Genomic DNA, 19,689 nt, shown 5'->3' on the forward strand with positions numbered 1-19,689 from the left:
GATCCGCCCAGAAGGTAATCGGTTCGCTGCGTTGTTGGCATAAGAGGGTTCAGCTTGGCAATCGTAGAAGTTTTCCGCCCTCTCCGCTCGCTGCTGCTGCTCGGTGGGAAGATTCTGACTGTGCCGACGGACGAACGGAGGTCGCATTATTGAGATTTACTTTTATTTATATTAATACATTGGCGCTAAAACAACGGCTTAGGAGAGAGAAAGTGTTATCCATCTTAATTAGGTTGGTGGTTAGCTGCAGTTGGAGTGAAGACCGAAATGGAAAGTTGCGTTCAACCACAAATTGTTTTGCGGTTGAACTGTTCCATCCTATCGATCACTGTTCGGATCTTGTGATGTCAAATATGTCAAGCATTATGTCAATAATTATTAACTCAAAACTGGACATCATTTATCCATCGTGATTAAATTAAATTATTTTTTAACAATTCAAATTCTCAACATTCATTAAAATTCCCAAGCAGTAAGCGTCAGACAATCATCGCCAAACAAACAGCACAACCATTCCTTCCAATGATTCATCCTTTTCCTGGTAATACCTCCCACTATTTCCACTCATCGACCGCACTTTTGACAAAAAGCATTCCATCAACGCGCAATGGTGGCTAATTCGCCGATCACTCCGAGCGAACCAGCCAGTGGTGTGGAACTGATGGCAGATAATTTGGAGAACTAATGCTTTGCATTTCCGTTCCGCTTCGCCAGCTTCTCGCCAGCCAACGAAAATGCGCAAAAATCAAAGAACAGAAATGGTACGCCAGCCAGCGATAGCGGGAAATTAATTTTCAGTTTAATGGCATTTCTCATTTCACTTGCTACGATGAGCTGGATCGATCATAATGTGTCGTTAAATTCAAACGTTTCCGAGAATACATTATTTGATTCTAGCGAACTTGGTAATCAACTTTCCACTTGAATTCATTGATGGATGTTTTTTGCCAAAAAATATTGCTTTGAAACTGTTTTGTAGTTTCATATCGATTACGTTTCAGAAATTTCCAAAACGGTTCAGAAAATTTCAAAACCAGCAACAATGATTGAATCAAATTTTCATCTTCATCCGTACCTATGAAGGAAGATGTAATGTAGCATTCAATTTTATCCGAATACGATAAGGTTACCATTATTTGTGTTTTCGGTATACCGATACTGAAATCATGTCAACGGATGATGGTTTATCTGCTATAGTATCGACAACCAGTACTGATACGCTCTATGTAATAGATCAATAGTTAGTCGGATGATTTATGTTCAATTATGTACTAGCCTATTAAGCGTGGTGTATTCGATCCTGTTCTACGCTTTTGATGACAAAAATTAACTACATTCAATAGAGTTATTTATCAACTTCAATAAATTTAATAGAATTGAAATATGTATTTATGTTTTCTGATTAAACTGATTTTCTGATTGTATCAATCCTATTAAATTCGATTCCGACGAATCATCACCGATATTTGGCCATCCTTCATCCTTATGATAATAAACCTAATGGCAAACACAAAGCATTGATGTTTCGGATTTGTGACCTAACCCAGCCGAATACCTTCCCATCTGAGACCTCACCTCAATACCCTTGAAATCTGCGTACGGATGGTTCCCTTATTCATACATAGAAATCAATAGAAACTGATCAAAGCAGCAGCAACATCCAATCCATTTCCTATTTTTTTTTGTTCGATGCTTGTGGATTTTGTCATCACTATCGTCATTCGTTTGGGTCCGGGATCGAGCAGCAGTGAGCGTCGCATTTTCTCTACTGCGTCGTACTTTGTTGGGGATTGCGAGCGAATAGTTGTTCTGCGTAGTTGGCGTATTCACTTACACGCGGTTTCCGATTACCTACACGTGTTTTATGGAGGAAATCGAGTGTTTTTCGAAGCTATTTTCGGACGTTGTGGGTGGACCCATAAGTGCTTTCGGTTGCCAGGTACTATTTAATGATGTCTAGATGTGCCGATATGGAAGTGGAGATGGTGAATTGATGTGTGGTTGATGGTTTGATGTTTCTGTTTTGGAGCAGAAGCAGAGCTTCACTCCAATAACATCGCTGCTATATAAAAATTTATAGATCTAGGAGATGAGTTGAGCTCTTGGTTTAACTTAATTTCTAAAATCTCTATGTAAGATATAAATGAGTTGAATAACTAATTCCAATACAAACGGATTTTTACGAGTAACTCCTCATTCCAGAGATTTTATATACACGCTTCATCAATAATTAATGATTAAACCCGTTTTAATAGGCCAGAAACTGTTTTGGAAGCAAAACATTGTGATCACCGAAAGCTGTAAATATGCAAATGTGCAATAAGTGACCAAAAATAAGGAATATAAAAAGGGAAGCACGAAAATTGTCTCTTTATTCTGTTCTTACAACACAGCAGCAGCACTCGCAAGCCATTTAATCAGCAATGCAATCGCACACGAACGCCTTTTCAGTGGCAAGGCAGCAGCGTCTCCGCTACGCCTTCAGTTGTTTCGATTCTGATAAACAAAATTGTCTATTTTTTTGATCTTGTTTTTTTTTTTTGCTTTATTCGCCAATGAAAAATTTTGGCCGAAAATGTCGTTTGGTCGAAATGCCATTTGACCGAAATGATCGTTTGGCAGGAAATGTCATTCAGCAGAATTGGTCATCTTAAATGTAATCCTGTCATATTGCCGAAAATGTAGTTTTGTCGAACAAATGTTTAAAACATTATACTAAACAAATATCAGGAACCTAAATAGTAACCTTATTTACATAGTTTTATAGATTCCTGAAGTGTTTAACTGGAGTGTATTTCCAGCGCGGGGTCTGGTTTGCATTTTTTTAACTTTGCCATGACATTAAGAAAATTCAAATATTCCTCTAGCAGTTGAAATTACTTGGTTAAGACTATAAAATCGTTTGGATGGAGTAAAATCAAAGAGTAGAATTATTGCACTGAGTGTAGGACAACACTGCCTTTATCCGGCATAGAACTTCTTTGGCCAGCCAGTAGAAGCTGTTGACGCTCACTTAGAATTGTTACCAAAAACATTTAGAAATATATGTCATGAACTCCATTCACCCCTGAGGGAAAAACTAGTAATTGTGAACTTTAATGGCAAAAATATTGAGCAAATGTCTTCTTTGAGCTCCCACTGGAACCAGATAGGTTGACCACCTGAAAGTGACAAAACTCACATAAAAGTATACGTCATAAGTTTCTGAGCGAAAAATCACGATTTTGGAGCTGTCGAATGGAACCTATATGTTTAATATCGTAATTGTATTCTTCGGGTTCCCTTTGGAGCCCGTTTTGACCAAATGATACTGGTGGTCAAACATTTTTAGAAATGTGCGACATAAGTTTCATTGACCTCCGAGAAAAAAAAATCACGAGTCTCGAATTGTCGAACAGTACGAATAAGCTGAGCTGCAAAATGGTGGGTTGACATCAAGGAAGGAGCGCCCAACAGAGCTCTGGTCCCCACAAGTTCCTATCTCACGCTTCCACGGGTCGTCCGATGACAAAAGACCGCCAGCTAAGGGTTGTGTACTTAGCTGGTAGTGCAGCCTGGGCACTGCTGTCCTTCTGACATCAGCAAGAGTAAGAAGGTACACCTCGAGCGTATGTTCACCAGGAGGTGCGGCTCAAACAGCGTCTGCCTGGTACCCAGCGGCTGATTAACGAAATGCTGTATCGCGTCGGCAACGAAATGAGGACTATGATTGGAAACTCGGTACCTGGAATGTCAGAACCCTAAATGAACCTGGACGAGTGAGCCACGTTTTATGAATGTCTTGATAAAGCCTATGGAGAGTGCCCAAAGCATGACGTGAAAATTGTTATCGGAGACGCTAACGCTCAGGTCGGTAGAGAGGACTTTTCCCGTCCCATAATCGGTAGGGAGAGCCTTCACTCCGCTACCAATGACAACGGCCTACGGCTAGTAAACTTCGCTGGTGCCAGAGGGATGGCCATCAGTATCACCTACTTTGCACGAAAGAATATCCGAAAGCACACCTGGAGACACCCAAATGGTGAAGCTTCCAACCAGATAGACCATGTTCTGGTGGATGGGTGCCATTTCTCGGATGTTATCGATGTGCGGGCATTCAGAGGTCCGAACATTGACTCTGATCACTACCTCGTGGTAGTTGGTAGTAAATACCTACTTCGTGGTAGTAAAATTCGATCACGGTTGTCAACTGTATCGAACGAAAGATCACAGCGAACGTTGCGTTACAATATCCAGCGATTGTCGGCGGAAGGAGTATCGGCTGAGTACCGCCAGAAGCTCGACGAACGGATAAGTGCAATCAACGTTAGCGACAACATCAACGATCTATGGGAGTCGATCCATGGAGCGGTGAGCACAACAGCACGAGAAGTGGTAGGCACTGCACAGAGGCGACCCAGGACGAGTTGGTTCGATGTGGAGTGTCAGAGAATGACAGACGAGAAGAACGTTGCTAGAAGCCGAATATTGGTGTCGGGTACCCGATCGAATAGAGATCGGTACAAGGAAGCAAGAACAGCCGAAAAACAAACCCACCGCAGGAAGAAAAAAGAGTACGAAGAACAAGTTATTAGTGAGGCGCAGGAAAAAATGGAGCAGAACGATATGCGGAGGTTTTATGAGTCTGTCAATGGTGTGCGGAGAGAAATAGCGCCATCTCCCGTCATGTGCAACGACCAACAAGAGAATTTGCTGACAGATAAAACCGAAGTGGCTGCCAGGTGGAAGCAACACTTCGAGACATTGTTGAATAGTGGAAGTGACGGTGCATCGGTGAACAGAATAAATGGACAAGCTGTGGAGTTACCTACACTAGATGAGGTTAAAAAAGCTGTTAAAGAGTTGAAAAACAATAAGGCTGCGGGGAAGAACCAGCTCCCGGCTGAACTTATCAAACATGGGAGTGAGCAGCTTTATGAAGTTCTGCACCATATTATGTCGAAAATATGGGTAGACGAGGAAATGCCTGCTAGCTGGTTGGACGGCCTGATTTGCCCTCTCTTTAAGAAAGGGCACAGACTGGAGTTCGCCAATTACCGAGGAATAACCCTCCTTAATTTGGTGTACAAAATTATGTCCCGTTTTATGTTCAACAGATTGAGACTGCTTGAAGAGTCCTTCGTCGGCGAATACCAAGCAGGTTTTCGTGAGGGCCGATCAACGACGGATCAAATGTTTACCCTGAGACAAATCCTTGATAAATTCCGGGAGTACAACTTGCAGATACATCATTTGTTTATTGATTTCAAGGCGGCGTACGATTCAGTGAAACGGAATAAATTATGGTTTCCCGGCGAAACTGATACGGCTGATTCGTATAACGTTGGACGGATCGAAATCAAGTGTAAGGGTTGCGGATGAAGTATCGACGTCATTTGTTACCTTAGATGGATTAAAGCAGGGTGATGCACTCTCAAATCTACTGTTCAATTTAGCGCTCGAGGGAGCAATTAGGAGAGATGGCGTGCAAAGAAGCGGTACCATTATCACAAGTACGCATATGCTTCTGGGTTTTGCGGACGATATCGATATTATCGGAATTGATCGCCGTGCCGTGGAAGAGGCTTTTGTGCCTTTTAAGAGGGAGACAGCGAGGGTTTGACTCACGATCAATACCAGCAAAACGAAGTACATGGTCGCTGGCAATCAACGTGGGTTCATTAGTGGTGGTGTTAGTGAAATGGTGCAGGATGGTGAAAAGTTTGAAGTGGTGGAAAAATTTTTGTATCTTGGAACATTAGTGACGTGCGATAATGATGTTACCCGCGAGGTGAAAAGTCGTATTGCAGCTGCAAATAGGGCTTATTACGGACATCGTAACCAGCTTAAGTTCCGTAGTCTGCAAACGAAAACAAAACTCGCGCTGTATACTACTCTGATTCTTCCGGTGGCTTTATACGGCCATGAGACATGGACGTTAAAGGAGGCTGATCGGAGAGCTTTCGGAGTGTTTGAGCGTAAGGTGCTGCGGACAATACTCGGCGGTAAACAGGAGAACGGTATCTGGCGGCGTCGCATGAATCACGAACTGTACTAGGTGTATAAAGGGCTGGATATTATTAAGCTCATACAACACGGCAGACTACGGTGGGCTGGTCACGTTGTTCGTATGCCGGAAGAACGTCAAGTGAAGATAATATTTAGTAGAGAACCCGGAAGAGGCCGCAGACTTCGTGGAAGGCCGCGTACACGATGGCTTTTTGCAGTTTGCATTGCTCAATGTTCAGGGCGACTGGAAGCGATTGGCCCAGGATCGAGTCCAGTGGAGAAGGATACTCCATTCGGCCTAGGTTCATCGAAGAGCTGTAGGTCATCTTTGAAACGCAGAGGAATAGGCAGCTTTGATCCCAATTAGTGGAAAGACTACCAGAAAAGATCCGAGGTGAGCTGATGTCCCGTGCGAAGGGGCTTAAACACTCTTCTAAAAACTTAACAGACGATGAAAATCATTAGTTGTTTTCAGTATTTTTTTTCTAAAAAAAATGTGGTAGAATTGGATCGTGAATAAGTTATATCAAAACTGTCGTATAATCGGGAGTAGACAAAATCAGGAGCAGACACAATTTAAACATATTAACAATTGTGTCTCATATTCATTTACGGATTGATGTTATGGCAATTTCATTGAAAATAATTTAAAAACAATCTTATTTGAAGTTATATTGTAAACAAATAATCAATCAGCCTGAATGCGTCTATTTTTTGAAAGAATAGAAATTAAAAATAATGTACTTTTTACATTACACGTGTTCCAAAATCACAAAAAAAAAATCACAGTAAATATTGAGAACGTAGCTAACACTATTTTGAGAACCTATTCAGACTACAAACTTTATCAGGATAAGGAAAAGGAGTATCTTGATGTCAAAGTTGTCGTTTAACATTATATCAAGTTATGGATCTCGTTATCTAAACAGACTATAAGCATCATAATTGAATCATTTGTTTGAGAAACTGCACAAACACTATTTTTCAACAAATTGGCACCGAGTTATTCGATTTCTTCGATACAGATCGATAGTTTTTGGCAAAACTAATCACCCTGGGGCACTTCCATTGCGAAAACTGTAAGCAGTACTTCATAACTGCTCCTCAAAAGGCATGCACATATGCAGTTTCTCAAACAAACGGTTCAATTACTTTCATCACTTTTTAGAAATCCAAGAATGTATGCAGAAAGCATTTTTGACAAACCTTATTTAAATTACTATTTGGGTCTGCTTTACCAACGTCTAATAAAAAAAGATCTCGTTATCTTCTAACTCACAAACTAATTTGTTTCTAGAGAGTTGACTATGAATCGTTACACTGATGTATGTACAACTAGTTTTACAAAGGGTTTTAAAATTCACCATCCGAGCTAGCGATGTTTGGATTTTTTTAAATTTACGGGAACTGGCTTTTGGAATAATAGTTTAAGGCTTTAAATATGTCCACGGAATTCGAATTGAACAAGAGGTATGACTAATATAAATCAAAATATTGAAGATAATTAAACTCAATTGAAAAACACTCACTCACGTTCACAATTGCTCCGCTTCGCTTGAATGGAACATTTCTGTGCCAAAGGTGCATGACTTGAGAAAACCTTCAATCTGTATTAGCCGACGACACTTGATATTCTGTTGAGTCTTCACTAGTTACGAATTCACATTTTCCAATATTCATAAAATATGTGACAACAGAATAGAACTGCCATCGACAATGCGGCTTTGCCTACTAGATCTCTATTTAATCGTGGTCGAAAAATGATGGCTATAACTGGTATGGTCATTTCCAAAACAAAACAATGCACTATGGTCCAGGATCGACTGATCTACTTTTTTTGTTATAGATTTCACGAAAAAGTCGTCTTCAGGTGACTTTTAGAGCTCAAAAAATGCAACTTTTGATGGGTAAATATGCTCAATATCAATATCAATATATGATGATAAGGACGCATTCTGCGCGCAGCTGGAACGTGAGTACGACAGCAGCCCAAGCCACGACGTCAAAATCATCATAGGAGATTTGAACGCTCAGGTTGGCCAAGAGGAGGAGTTTAGACCGACTATTGGAAAGTTCAGCGCTCACCGGCTGACGAACGAAAACGGCCTACGACTAATTGATTTCGCTGCCTCCAAGAATATGAAAAGTAATGCAGGATGGAGGAGTGGCAACTGGCGGCAATGAGAATCCTTTCGCAGTGGTCTCGAGAGGTCTCCCCAAGATCGCAGAAGGAAGGCGAAGAAGAAATCCGTGGAGGGTATGAGAAGGTGCCGGTCGAAGTGAAGATGAACGTCCCCACCCTGACCAGAGTCATAAATTCGGTGATGACGAACTACGAAGAACGCGGTGTCCAGACGATGGAGGTGATCACGGACGTTTCTGACGTGATCATGTCGTTCCTGGATAACCGCGTTAACTACAGCAAGAATCTCAAACTAGCTAAACAGGCGCTCTGCGCCCTAGTAGTGGAGGCAAAGTCCGAGTGGAGGACCCTACTAGAGGTCACCCAGTAAACACACAATCGTATATGATGCAACATAAGATTCTAAAGTGGAGGCGATATACGTACATATTGTACGGGGAAGTACCTATATGGCCTCCACTTTAGCATCTTATGTGACATCACATACGATCTTGTGTTGACTGGGCAGTAAGAGTGCGGAGCGAGAAATCCGCAAACATACGGAGGAAGCTGACGAAACGCCAGGCGGAGAAGGACGAAGAGGAGGCTGACTCAAGGATTCGCCTCGCCTAGCGGCTGGTGGAACGGTGCGCAACAATGCTAAGAAGGGTAGAGCCCAGGAACTACGCTGAAGTCTTGAAGGCCATGAGAGATAACAATAAATTCTCTGGCCTAGGAGGGGATGTCAACTGCATCCGAAGAACGTGGAAAGGCGAGATGATTCTCGTCATGAAGCGGGATGCTGCTCAGAACAGTTCTGAATCCAAAAAGTTGACGGAGGAGGTCCTAGGTGATGCGGTTCACGTAAGAGCCTTATGCCCAGTCTCGAACATCCATTGCAAGGGCCTGGATGAAGTAACAGAGACCAGAGACCTAGTCGACGCACTGAAAGTTCAGTGCAATGTCGAGATCCAGATCTGTGGATCGGTTACGTTAAAGCTACCCGGAAATGCAGGTTGCCTCATTCCAAGTACCTCAGGCTGAGGCCAGAAAGGTAATGTATACGGCTAAACTGAAAGTGGGTTGGTCGGTATGTCCGCTAAGGATAAGCCAACCGCTTCAGGCCTGCTTCAGGTGTCTTGGAAACGGTCCTAATTCCTATGACTGTAAAGGACCTGATCGCAGTAAAATATGCCAAAGGTGTGGAGCTGAAGGCCACCAAGCTCGTACCTGTCAGGCTGCACCAAGGTGTCTCATCTGTCCCCCGGATACAGACAACAGACACCTTACCGGTGTCCAGGCCTGTCCGGCCTCTAGAAAGATCCAGACATGCGGGTAACACAGCTAAACCTAAACCACTGCGAGGCGGCTCAACTGCTGCTACAACAGTCGGTTACCGAGTGTAAAGCTGATGTAACCTTGCTGTCCGATTCATACCGCATTCCTGCTGGAAACGGCAGTTGGATTGAGGATAGATCTCAGATGGTGGCCATCTGGACTTACGGGAGATACCCTATCCAGGAGATATTACCATCACCTGATGATGAGGGTTTCGTAATAGCAAAGGTAAACGGTGTTTACTTTTGTAGCTGCTACTGTCTTCCCAGGTGGAGTATAGTGCAGTTTTTACTTGGGTAGTAGATATTCTTGCAGCGAAACTTACTGGCTTAAAACCACTAGTAGCGGGCGCCTTCAATGCGTGGGCAGTGGACTGGGGATCCCGGTTCATAAACGCTAGAGGTCATATCCTGCTAGAATCTCTAACGGTACTGAACGTATTCCTGCTGAACGAAGGCCAAGTGCCAACGTTCAGGGGACCGAATGGTGATTCATGTATCGATGTGACCTTCTGCAGCGCGGGATGGAGCCAGCCAGAATGGAATGTTCATGAGGGGCATACCTCCAGTGACCATCAGGAAATTTGTTTTATAGTCTGGTATACCCCCGTCACAGCCACAAGGCGGATCGGCAAAGCCGATCTAGAATGGCGCACCTCGCAGTTCAACCCATAACTCTTGGAGGAATCACTACGATGGGAGAGACGAACAACGGGATTAAGTGCCGACGAGTTAATCGATGTACTAATTCGTTCATGCGATGTGACGATGCCTAGGAGGACCAAACCTCCAGGAAATCGACAACCAGCGTACTGGTGGACATAAACAATTGCAGACCTTCGTAGAACTGTCTTCGAGCTAAGAGAAGGTTGCGACGTGCCAGAATAGACGCTGAAAAGCTCCACAGACGCCGGGTGTTCCAGACAGCAAGCAAAGATCTGAACTACGAGAATAAATGTAGTAAGAGAGCCTCCTTTGAGCAGCTGTGCAAGATGGCGAACGACAATCCATGGAGCGATGCATACAGGATGGCTAGTACTAACAGCACACCTCCTGAAAAATCCCCGGAGATGTTGTACAGAATAGTCAAAGGGTTGTTTCCGATCATGAACCATTGAACTGGCACGCTACACCCTACGAGTCAGTCAACAGGATGTGCAGGATACTGAAAAGTTATTTTGCTGGTCAAAAGCCTGATTGGTGGACGGCACTTCTCCGACATTATCGACGTCAGGACATATCGTAGCGCTAACATCGACTCTGACCACTATCTGGTGATATTTAAACTGCGCCCAAAACTATCCGTCATCAACAATGTTCGGTACCGACGACCGCCGCGGTACGACCTAGAGCGACTGAAGCAACCTGATGTCGCCACTGCATACGCGCAGCATCTCGAGGCAGCGTTGCCAGACGAGGGTGAGCTCGATGGAGCCCATCTTGAGGACTGCTGGAATACAGTTAAAGCAGCCATTGACGACGCAGCGGAGAACAACGTCGGGTATATGGGACGAAGTCGACGGAACGATTGGTTCGACGAAGAGTGCAGATAGATTCTGGAGGAGAAGGACGCAGCGCGGGCGGTCGCGCTGCAGCAAGGTACCCGGCAGAACGTGGAACGTTATAGACGGAAGCGGAGACAGCAGACCCTTTTTCAGGAGAAGAAACGCCGCCTGGAAGAAGCGGAGTGCGAGGAGATGGAACAGCTGTGCCGTTCTCAAGATACACGCAAGTTCTATCAGAAGCTCAACGCATCCCGCAAAGGCTTCGTGCCGCGAGCCGAAATGTGCCGGGATAAGGATGGGAGCATCTTGACGGACGAACGTGTGATGATCGAAAGGTGGAAACAGCACTACGAGGAACATCCGAATGGCGTGGAGAGTACAGGCAGTGAAAGTCAAGGCAGCGGAGGAGATGACTACGTCAGTTCAGCGGACGATGGAAGCCAACCAACCCCCACCTTGAGAGAAGTTAAGGATGCCATTCAACAGCTTAAGACCAATAAAGCAGCTGGTAAGGATGGTATCGGAGCTGAGCTCATCAAGATGGGCCCGGAAAAGCTGGCCACTTGCCTGCACAAACTGATAGTCAAAATCTGGGAAACCGAACAGCTACCGGAGGAGTGGAAGGAAGGGGTTATATGCCCCATCTACAAGAAAGGCGACAAACTGGAGTGTGAGAACTTTCGAGCGATCACCATCCTTAATGCCGCCTACAAAGTGATATCCCGGCCGGCTTCGTTGACGGCCGCTCGACAACGGACCAGATCTTTACTGTACGGCAAATCCTTCAAAAATGCCGTGAATACCAGGTCCCAACGCACCATCTGTTCGTTGATTTCAAGGCGGCATACGACAGTATAGACCGCGTAGAGCTATGGAAAATTATGGACGAGAACAGCTTTCCTGGGAAGCTTACCAGGCTGATCAAAGCAACGGTGGATGGTGTGCAAAACTGTGTGAAGATTTCGGGCGTTCGTTCGCGCCGGGGACTAAGACAAGGTGATGGACTTTCGTGCCTGTTGTTCAACATTGCGCTAGAAGGTGTCATGCGGAGAGCCGGGTGTAACAGCCGGGGTACGGTTTTCAACAGATCCAGTCAATTTATTTGCTTCGCGGATGAGATGGACATTGTCGGCCGAACATTTGCAAAGGTGGCAGAACTGTACACTCGCCTGAAACGTGAAGCAACAAAAGTTGGACTGGTGGTGAATGCGTCAAAGACAAAGTACATGCTTGTGGGCGGAACCGAGCGCGACAGGGCTCGCCTGGGAAGCAGTGTTACGATAGACGGGGATACCTTCGAGGTGGTCGAGGAATTCGTCTACCTCGGATCCTTGCTAACGGCTGACAACAACGTTAGTCGTGAAATACGAAGGCGCATCATCTGTGGAACTCGGGCCTACTACGGGCTCCAGAAGAAACTGCGGTCGAAAAAGATTCGCCACCGCACCAAATGTGTCATGTACAAGACGCTTATAAGACCGGTTGTCCTCTACGGACCTGAAACATGGACAATACTCGAGGAGGACTTGCAAGCACTCGGAGTATTCGAGAGACGGGTGCTTAGGACCACCTTTGGCGGAGTGCAAGAGGACGGTGTGTGGCGGCGAAGCTCGCCATGAGCTCGCCCAACTCTACGGCGAACCCAGTATCCAGAAGGTAGCTAAAGCCGGAAGGATACGATGGGCAGGACATGTTGCAAGAATGCCGGACAGCAACCCTGCAAAGATGGTGTTCGCTTCCGATCCGGCAGGTACGAGCAATGTGAATACAAACAGGTGTAGCAGTATGCCAATTTCTTGATTCAGCCATCTTGGATTTTTATATGGGGCAGCCACCGAGTTTGTTTATGTTTTACAATAAAAATGAATTTTTCACCCCCGCGCTAGTCTCTCCCATCTACTGTCGAAGTGAGTGAACCCTAATATAAGAACCCTGGGTACGAGACGGCGTGGAGCGCAGCGAGCGAGATGGGCAGACCAGGTGCAAAATGACTTGGCGAGCGTGGGGCGTATCCGAGGATGGAGAGATGTGGCCTCGAACCGTTCATTGTGGCGTCAAATTGTTGATTCAGTGTTAGATGTTAACTAAATAAATGATATGAAATGAAATGAATCAATATCAATATCGATCAAAAGTTATAAACGTTTTCCTGTCAAAATTAAATTTTTTTCATAAGTCGATATCTCTGGTTAGGGCAGACCAAAAATATGTTTACACTGCATTTGAAAGAGAAATTCATATTCCTTATTTTGTCAAAAAATTGGAGATATGTTATTTTTTTATCTCAAGTTTTACCAATTTTACTAAAATCATGTTTTTTCAAATAAATTGATATAGCTCGACCATGGAAGAAGATACAGACGATATTCTTATAGCAAAACACGCGTTTTCAAAAGCCCCAAAAGTCATCAAAAGATGACACTTGTGAAAAATGGAAAATATAAAATCTACAGCTTTAACAATTTTTATAAGTTTTATCATCATCACCGTATTGCAAGATTAACGAGAAAAGATGCATTTTCGGCCTAAAGTATACTTTTAAGAAAAGAAAATTATTCTGGAAACAAAAATGAATGTGATTTTTTTTTTAATTTTGCGCAATATTGACATAAAATATTCTACAAAGTTGTAGCGCAGCTTTTTCTAATCAACTTTGCTATATAATCTTTTTACATAGCTCTTAAGCTCACTTGTTTAGAGTAATTTTATTTACCAGGATTAGGGTGTCCCTCAAGAAACAATATTTATGATCAGCTCATTTAATTTTTTATTTTTCACGAATGTCGCCTTCTGAAGACTTTTGGGGCATGTTTTGCTATAAGAATATCGTCTGTATCTTCTTCCATTGTCGAGTTATATCAATTTATTTAAAAAAAAAAACATGATTTTTGTAAAATTGGTGAAACTTGAGAATTATTCATTATTCTGTTTTAGTACCATCATAGAAGTTCTCACGGACTGACAGTCATTCTTATAGCCACCAAACTTTCTAGGTTAGAGGCACTGCTACAAATGATTTTTTTTTTTATTTTCAGTTGATGATACAACTAAATGTATAAATTTCTTGGGTAACCAAAACATCACCAGCTTAACACCGGAATTTACTTTGATTTTTTTTGTAAATTTTTTTCATGGAGTATCATATTCTTTCATTGACACCAAAGATCCTTATCGACTTTTTTAGATCAACCTTACATAGGAATAAGCTAAAACTACATAGTAGTGAACAGGATGTGGATTCGTTGTCCAGAAACTTCATCAACTGCCCAGGAAAAATGTGTTTCAAATAATCTTGTCTTTGCCTTCCTACAAAGCAGAGATTCAAATCTCAATATAAGAATCATAATACATAATCACACATAATACTACTTCATTTTATATCATATCTAATTATACTCCAATAACATAATATGGAATTGGAGTTATAACTGAATGACACTAGGAGTGGGAAGCCGCCAAGTGTCTGAGCGAAAATGATACTATAACATCCTTGTAGATGGGTACGTTTTCACCACAGTTGTAACGGATCTGACGCGCCCTTCTTCTTACAAACCATCCCGTGGAAAGCCCTTCAAGTATTGCGAATTGTATTGCTAGTTTGTTGGATTATAACGTTGGAAGGAGATTCTTCATGTTCCGCGGGTTTCGCGTAGGTGTCTCTGCTTACGGGTCCGCCACCCCCCTTTTGGCCCTTCATACAGCGATATATTGAACACAGAATAGAAGTACAATTCGAACGTACTGTTGGGTGGAACCGCATGCAGAGCAAGACTCAAGCTAGGATGGTGGCTATCAACATACATAACATACATACACAATTGGTGAAACTTGAGATAAAAAAATAATATATCTCCAATTTTTTTTATATAATTAGCTGCTTTTTAGATAGGTTTCGCACCCTAGAGTAAAACCTATTAGCAAAACAATATTTCACATTCTGAATCTTTTATAAGAACGCATGATTATTAGTTGCATAAGCACTTCCTACGTATTTAATTTAAAGATCGCAAAACATTGAAAATTGATCGACAACCGAACACAAGAGACTCTCCGGTTATTTCAGGATAGGCTAACTAATGTGAATCAAGGGTTTTCTGAAACACAAAAAACTAACAACCGGGAACACATTGCTTTATGTTTCATTCGTCCTGATTGTGGCATGTGGCCAATGTTTTGTGTAACATAATTTTGAGTATCTTCTTCTTCTATATCATAAAAATGAAATGGTCTGTGTTCGTATCCGCATAACTCGAAAACGGCTGGATGGATTTTCTTCAATCCTTCAGCAGATATGTTCGTTATAGTTTCCGACGGGTTTATATGATATTTATTCATACTAAAATCATTAGTAATGCTGATTAATTCGTGAAAAACTAAAATTGAGATTCGTATGAAATTTCGCATGGGCAGTTCACAGCGCGCATTTTCGCCTAATATGCAGGACAACGTCGACAAGTACTTAATAAAATTTAAGTGTAAACAAGTTTTCTTATTGATGCCGGTACATCCCGCTTCTTTTCGATTTTGTATGAGAACGGGTGATCAACATAGCAACTCCTGTCCAGGTGTGCGACCTGGAATTTCGCCGGTATAGAGAGGCGAGCGGCTTCATGGACAGTCGACCTATGACGGGGCCAGCTTGTGTTGCTGAACTGTAACGTCTTTCCTTCATGAAGTATGTTGCCGGCCATGGATTAGCCATTTTAGATGGCTGATAGGAAAAATCATCGTTGGCGATTAATGCCATCGGGCTTGATGGACAAACTTTATGCGTTAAACGAGGGCCAAACAGAGTACTGTTTTGAAAGCAGAGTTCCTGAAGGACAGCTCGTTGTTAGTGAAGGGGTTTGCTGTACTGCTGGTTGAATTACCCGAACAGTTTCCTCAATATTCGATTTATTTCTGCTAGGCGAGAATCTTGCGCCTTCAGCACACGGACGCTAGCTTTTCAAAAAGAGCAAAATCAGGCAATGACTTTTTTTAAAATAAAAATCCCATTTTGATCATCCCGCGATTTGCATTTTATTCAAATTCGTTTTCGTGGAACATGACATCTTGTTGGATATTTTGTTTAATACCCTCGCAGTGGTGTTTCTGTGGTAACGATCTACAATAATTGTACAAGAAGTGTACTGCCGCTAACCGCAAGTCAGACTTATCTGTATATGGGCGCCATATACAGATAAGTCTGACTTGCGATTAGCGGCAGTGTAAAGGTTTTGTAATAAAATAAAATAATTTTAACAAGATAAATATCAACAAACATGGAGCAGTTATAAATTGATAAAAATATCTTGGACTAAACCCACCAAAAAGCTAGTTTTCTCGGGATTTACAATCAGACTGATTTGAAGTACAATAAGATATCTTATTGCTGTTTATGTGATGAATTTCCAACAGACTACGCTGCCGCTAACCGCAAGTCGAGCACATCTGTATATGGAGCCCCATATACAGATGTGCTCGACTTGCGGTTAGCGGCAGTACGGAAATCCAAGAAGTAATCTAAGACCCCAAAGAAAGCCTTGAATGTTTCAAGTACTTTTGGATCCTGGATTTCCTAGGTTTCTGATAATGATATTTTGGAATTCAACTATTACTGGACATCATTGGATCCTAGGTTAGCTTTCATGCATATGCCTATAGTGGAGGTACACGGACCCCTTGGATATTTGACCAAAATTTCGTTGAAGTCATAGTTTGAGTCCCACAAAGACATGTAATATGGATTCCTTTTTGCCGTTAAAATATCGATTTGTTAATTTCAAACGGCAGCCCTGACTTTGCACCTTTAAATGTGCAAAAAAGATCAATGACAAAATTAAAAACGATCCGTAAATAACATCTGAATGTTCTAGAAAACGCTACCATAGATTCATAAATTAGTTCAGGAGTATACATAAAGAATAATTTAAAGATCCATAACTAAGCTAAAATTAAACACTTTATAGGAAAATATGTTCCGTTAGACATGATCAAGAAAATTATCCCATTAACGTGTGACAAATGATCCATAAATCTTCGGAAAATGATCCTTAAAAAACTATATTTTTATCCATAAAAATCAAAATGATCCATTTATTTGGTCATACGATCCAAAATTTTGATCATTTGATCTATATTTTTTTCATATGATCTATAACGCTTGGAAAGAAGGCCAATAAAACTATATTAATTGATCCACAATTTTTATTTAAATTTATGGTTTATATCATCAGAACTATTGATCGTTTGAACAAAATTATGGATCAAATGACTAAAGTGATCGATCATATCAACAAAATTATGAATCATCATCACGATAAAAACTGCGCAGATTTGAGTTTTTATGGATCAAAATAGAGATTTTTATGGATAATTTTCAAAAAAAAAAAAAAATTGTCATACGTTTATGGGGAAACATCAGGAATGTTATTGTTTTTCTTGATCATGTTCAGCGGAACATATTTTCTAATTATTTGCTAAATTTTAGTTTTTTTGTAGATCTTAAAACTATTCTTTATGGAGGTTCCCGAACTATTCTATGGATTTTTGGTAACGTTTTTCGAAACAATCAGGTTTTATTTACGGATTATTTTCCTTTTGTTTTAATCATTCTTTATTGTTTTGCCATTTCAAACATGTGCTGTTCATATGCACAGCCATAATTATTAATTGACATGATTGATCATACACTCCAAAATAAAGATCCTCAACCACAAATCAAAACCACAGAAATATTCATTTCACTTAGTATGTTTAAATATACAAATATATTTGCTGCACCGATTTATACACATTCCCCCGCTCCACATCCATCCAATCGACAGTCAAGACATCACTTGAGATACCAGGCTTAGCCACTCCCCATCCCTGTGTACACGAAGGACAACGACCATGACGTAGGAACCGATGGTCGAAAGCTGGATCTTCTTGAGGTACCACACCAAGTAAACACACTAAACAGGAAAATGGAAAATCCCGTTTTCCAGATGGCTGCTGCTTTGATCAGCTGAAAACCCATAAAACAACAAATCTTACATCCAAGCGCCGCAATGATGTACTCCTTTCGTTTACTGCTGCTCGCCGGCCGCCGTTGCCGTTGCCTGTCAAGCCAACGGAATGTTTGCTTCGTTCCGATTCTCCGAGGGCCGAGCAAGTGAACAGAGAATCACAGTACTTGGGGTTCGGTCGTACGGTATCTGCAATTGTTGTTATTGGATGCTGTTTTGCCACCTCCTCGTGCAAGCTGTTTGTCCAGGATTTTTTGCAGTTTGCACTCCAACCTGTTGTGCAAACCAGATCCAGGTTTCAATAACGTTTCACTTTTGATGTTTGATTTGCTTTGATGCAAGTACTCTTATCTATCTTTGTGGAATTTTTCAAGATTCTGACACTAGTAGGATTTTTATCACTTTAGATTTTCACTTCAACCGCCAAATAGAATACGAAGATTCTATTCAATTCCATTAATAATCGGCTTTAAGTGCGGTTCCCACTTCGTCATAGATTTTATTCTTATCCAATTTTTCGCTATTTCCCCGGGAATAGTTGCACACCGGGAGACACACCTAATACGTCTTCTTCCTTTCGACAATTGTGCAACTAAAGAAACACTGGAAGCAAACTAGTGACAGCACTTTCGGGTTCGATAACAAATCTTCCGGCTTACTTTCGCCGCTGTGAAACTGAAAGGTGCAGCTACCACTACCGCGATAGATATCCAAGCGGAACCGAATCAGGCTAAAGATTGAACAGGAAGCCTTTGGTCGAACCAACAGTTATGCAGACAGTAATCGCGCGCGCGTTAGTTTCAAGCAGCTACTAGTAGCGGAAGAGATAGAGAAAAAGCGACGAGCCCGTTTCCTTGTAACTGGAGCCAGCTTAACAATAACTGGGAAACTACTCCTTATCTTGCTTTTCAACAATTGATGCTTTGCTAACAACACAGCGTAATAGATGAGATTCAGGAAAATCAACGTTTTCAGCTCGGCCGACGAAAATCGACTGAACTCTTGGGGGGCGATTCTCCCGCTAGGTACGGCGCGTCACTAGGAACTCACGCCCATTTTCCCGAAACAGAGCAAGCGGAGAGATGGAGACATAGAGTGGCATAATATGAGAGCGAGTGCTGGAAAAGCCATGTGACTTGCTGTGGGTGGAAATGCCGAAAGGCGCGTCGTCGCTGGAAAATCTCTGCTTGGAAAAATAAACGTGCTCGACGGGTGTTCGCTTGCAGTCTGTTTCAAGGGTAGATGGGTGGTTTGTTTACATATATCTGTTTGAAATGTTCGGTTCGCTGGATGCTGGATTACATCTATTCATGTAGGTGAGTATGGGGATCTCACTTAAATGCGTTTATAAAACAGGATGGACAGAAGGTTCTTAAAATTATGTGAAACTTTGTTCATAGGTAGAACTATCTGATGCACAATAACTATTCACAGTCCATGCGTTTTGGTAATATTCCTTTGCTACCAAAATATATTCAAGTGCTCCAATTTGGTGCTGTCAATCAGACGCATTTTTCTACAAACAACTTCTCTGCATTATGACTTGTCATGAAAAGGTCGTTACACTTACCTCAGCCGTATTTTCCACACTATAGTGAGCAAGAATTTTGAAGACTTACCTGAAAGGAAAGCATAAATAGAAAATAGTGAATATATTATTGGATTCATTGGAGACTTTTGTTTGATAAACACTAGCTTAAAAAGAAAATTCGCAATAATGGTTTTTATAGTCATCGGTTTTTATT

The 19,689-nt window shown here is 42.0% G+C and overlaps 2 protein-coding genes across 2 annotated transcripts in view; both read right to left on the reverse strand.

Annotated features, from left to right (window-relative positions):
- The window catches only part of LOC134208312 (uncharacterized), a 91,658-nt gene extending 72,747 nt beyond the window's left edge, over positions 1–18,911 (reverse strand). The window contains exon 1 of the mRNA XM_062684319.1: positions 17,973–18,911. The gene's annotated coding sequence lies outside the window, so the exon portion shown is untranslated. The remainder of the gene's footprint in view (positions 1–17,972) is intronic.
- Positions 1–19,689, reverse strand: part of LOC134224624 (uncharacterized) — a 619,481-nt gene that overhangs the window by 358,442 nt on the left and 241,350 nt on the right. The gene's annotated exons all lie outside the window — the stretch shown is intronic.

The sequence above is a fragment of the Armigeres subalbatus genome, chromosome 1 (assembly GCF_024139115.2).
Source record: "Armigeres subalbatus isolate Guangzhou_Male chromosome 1, GZ_Asu_2, whole genome shotgun sequence".
NCBI classification, from domain to species: Eukaryota; Metazoa; Arthropoda; class Insecta; order Diptera; family Culicidae; genus Armigeres; species Armigeres subalbatus.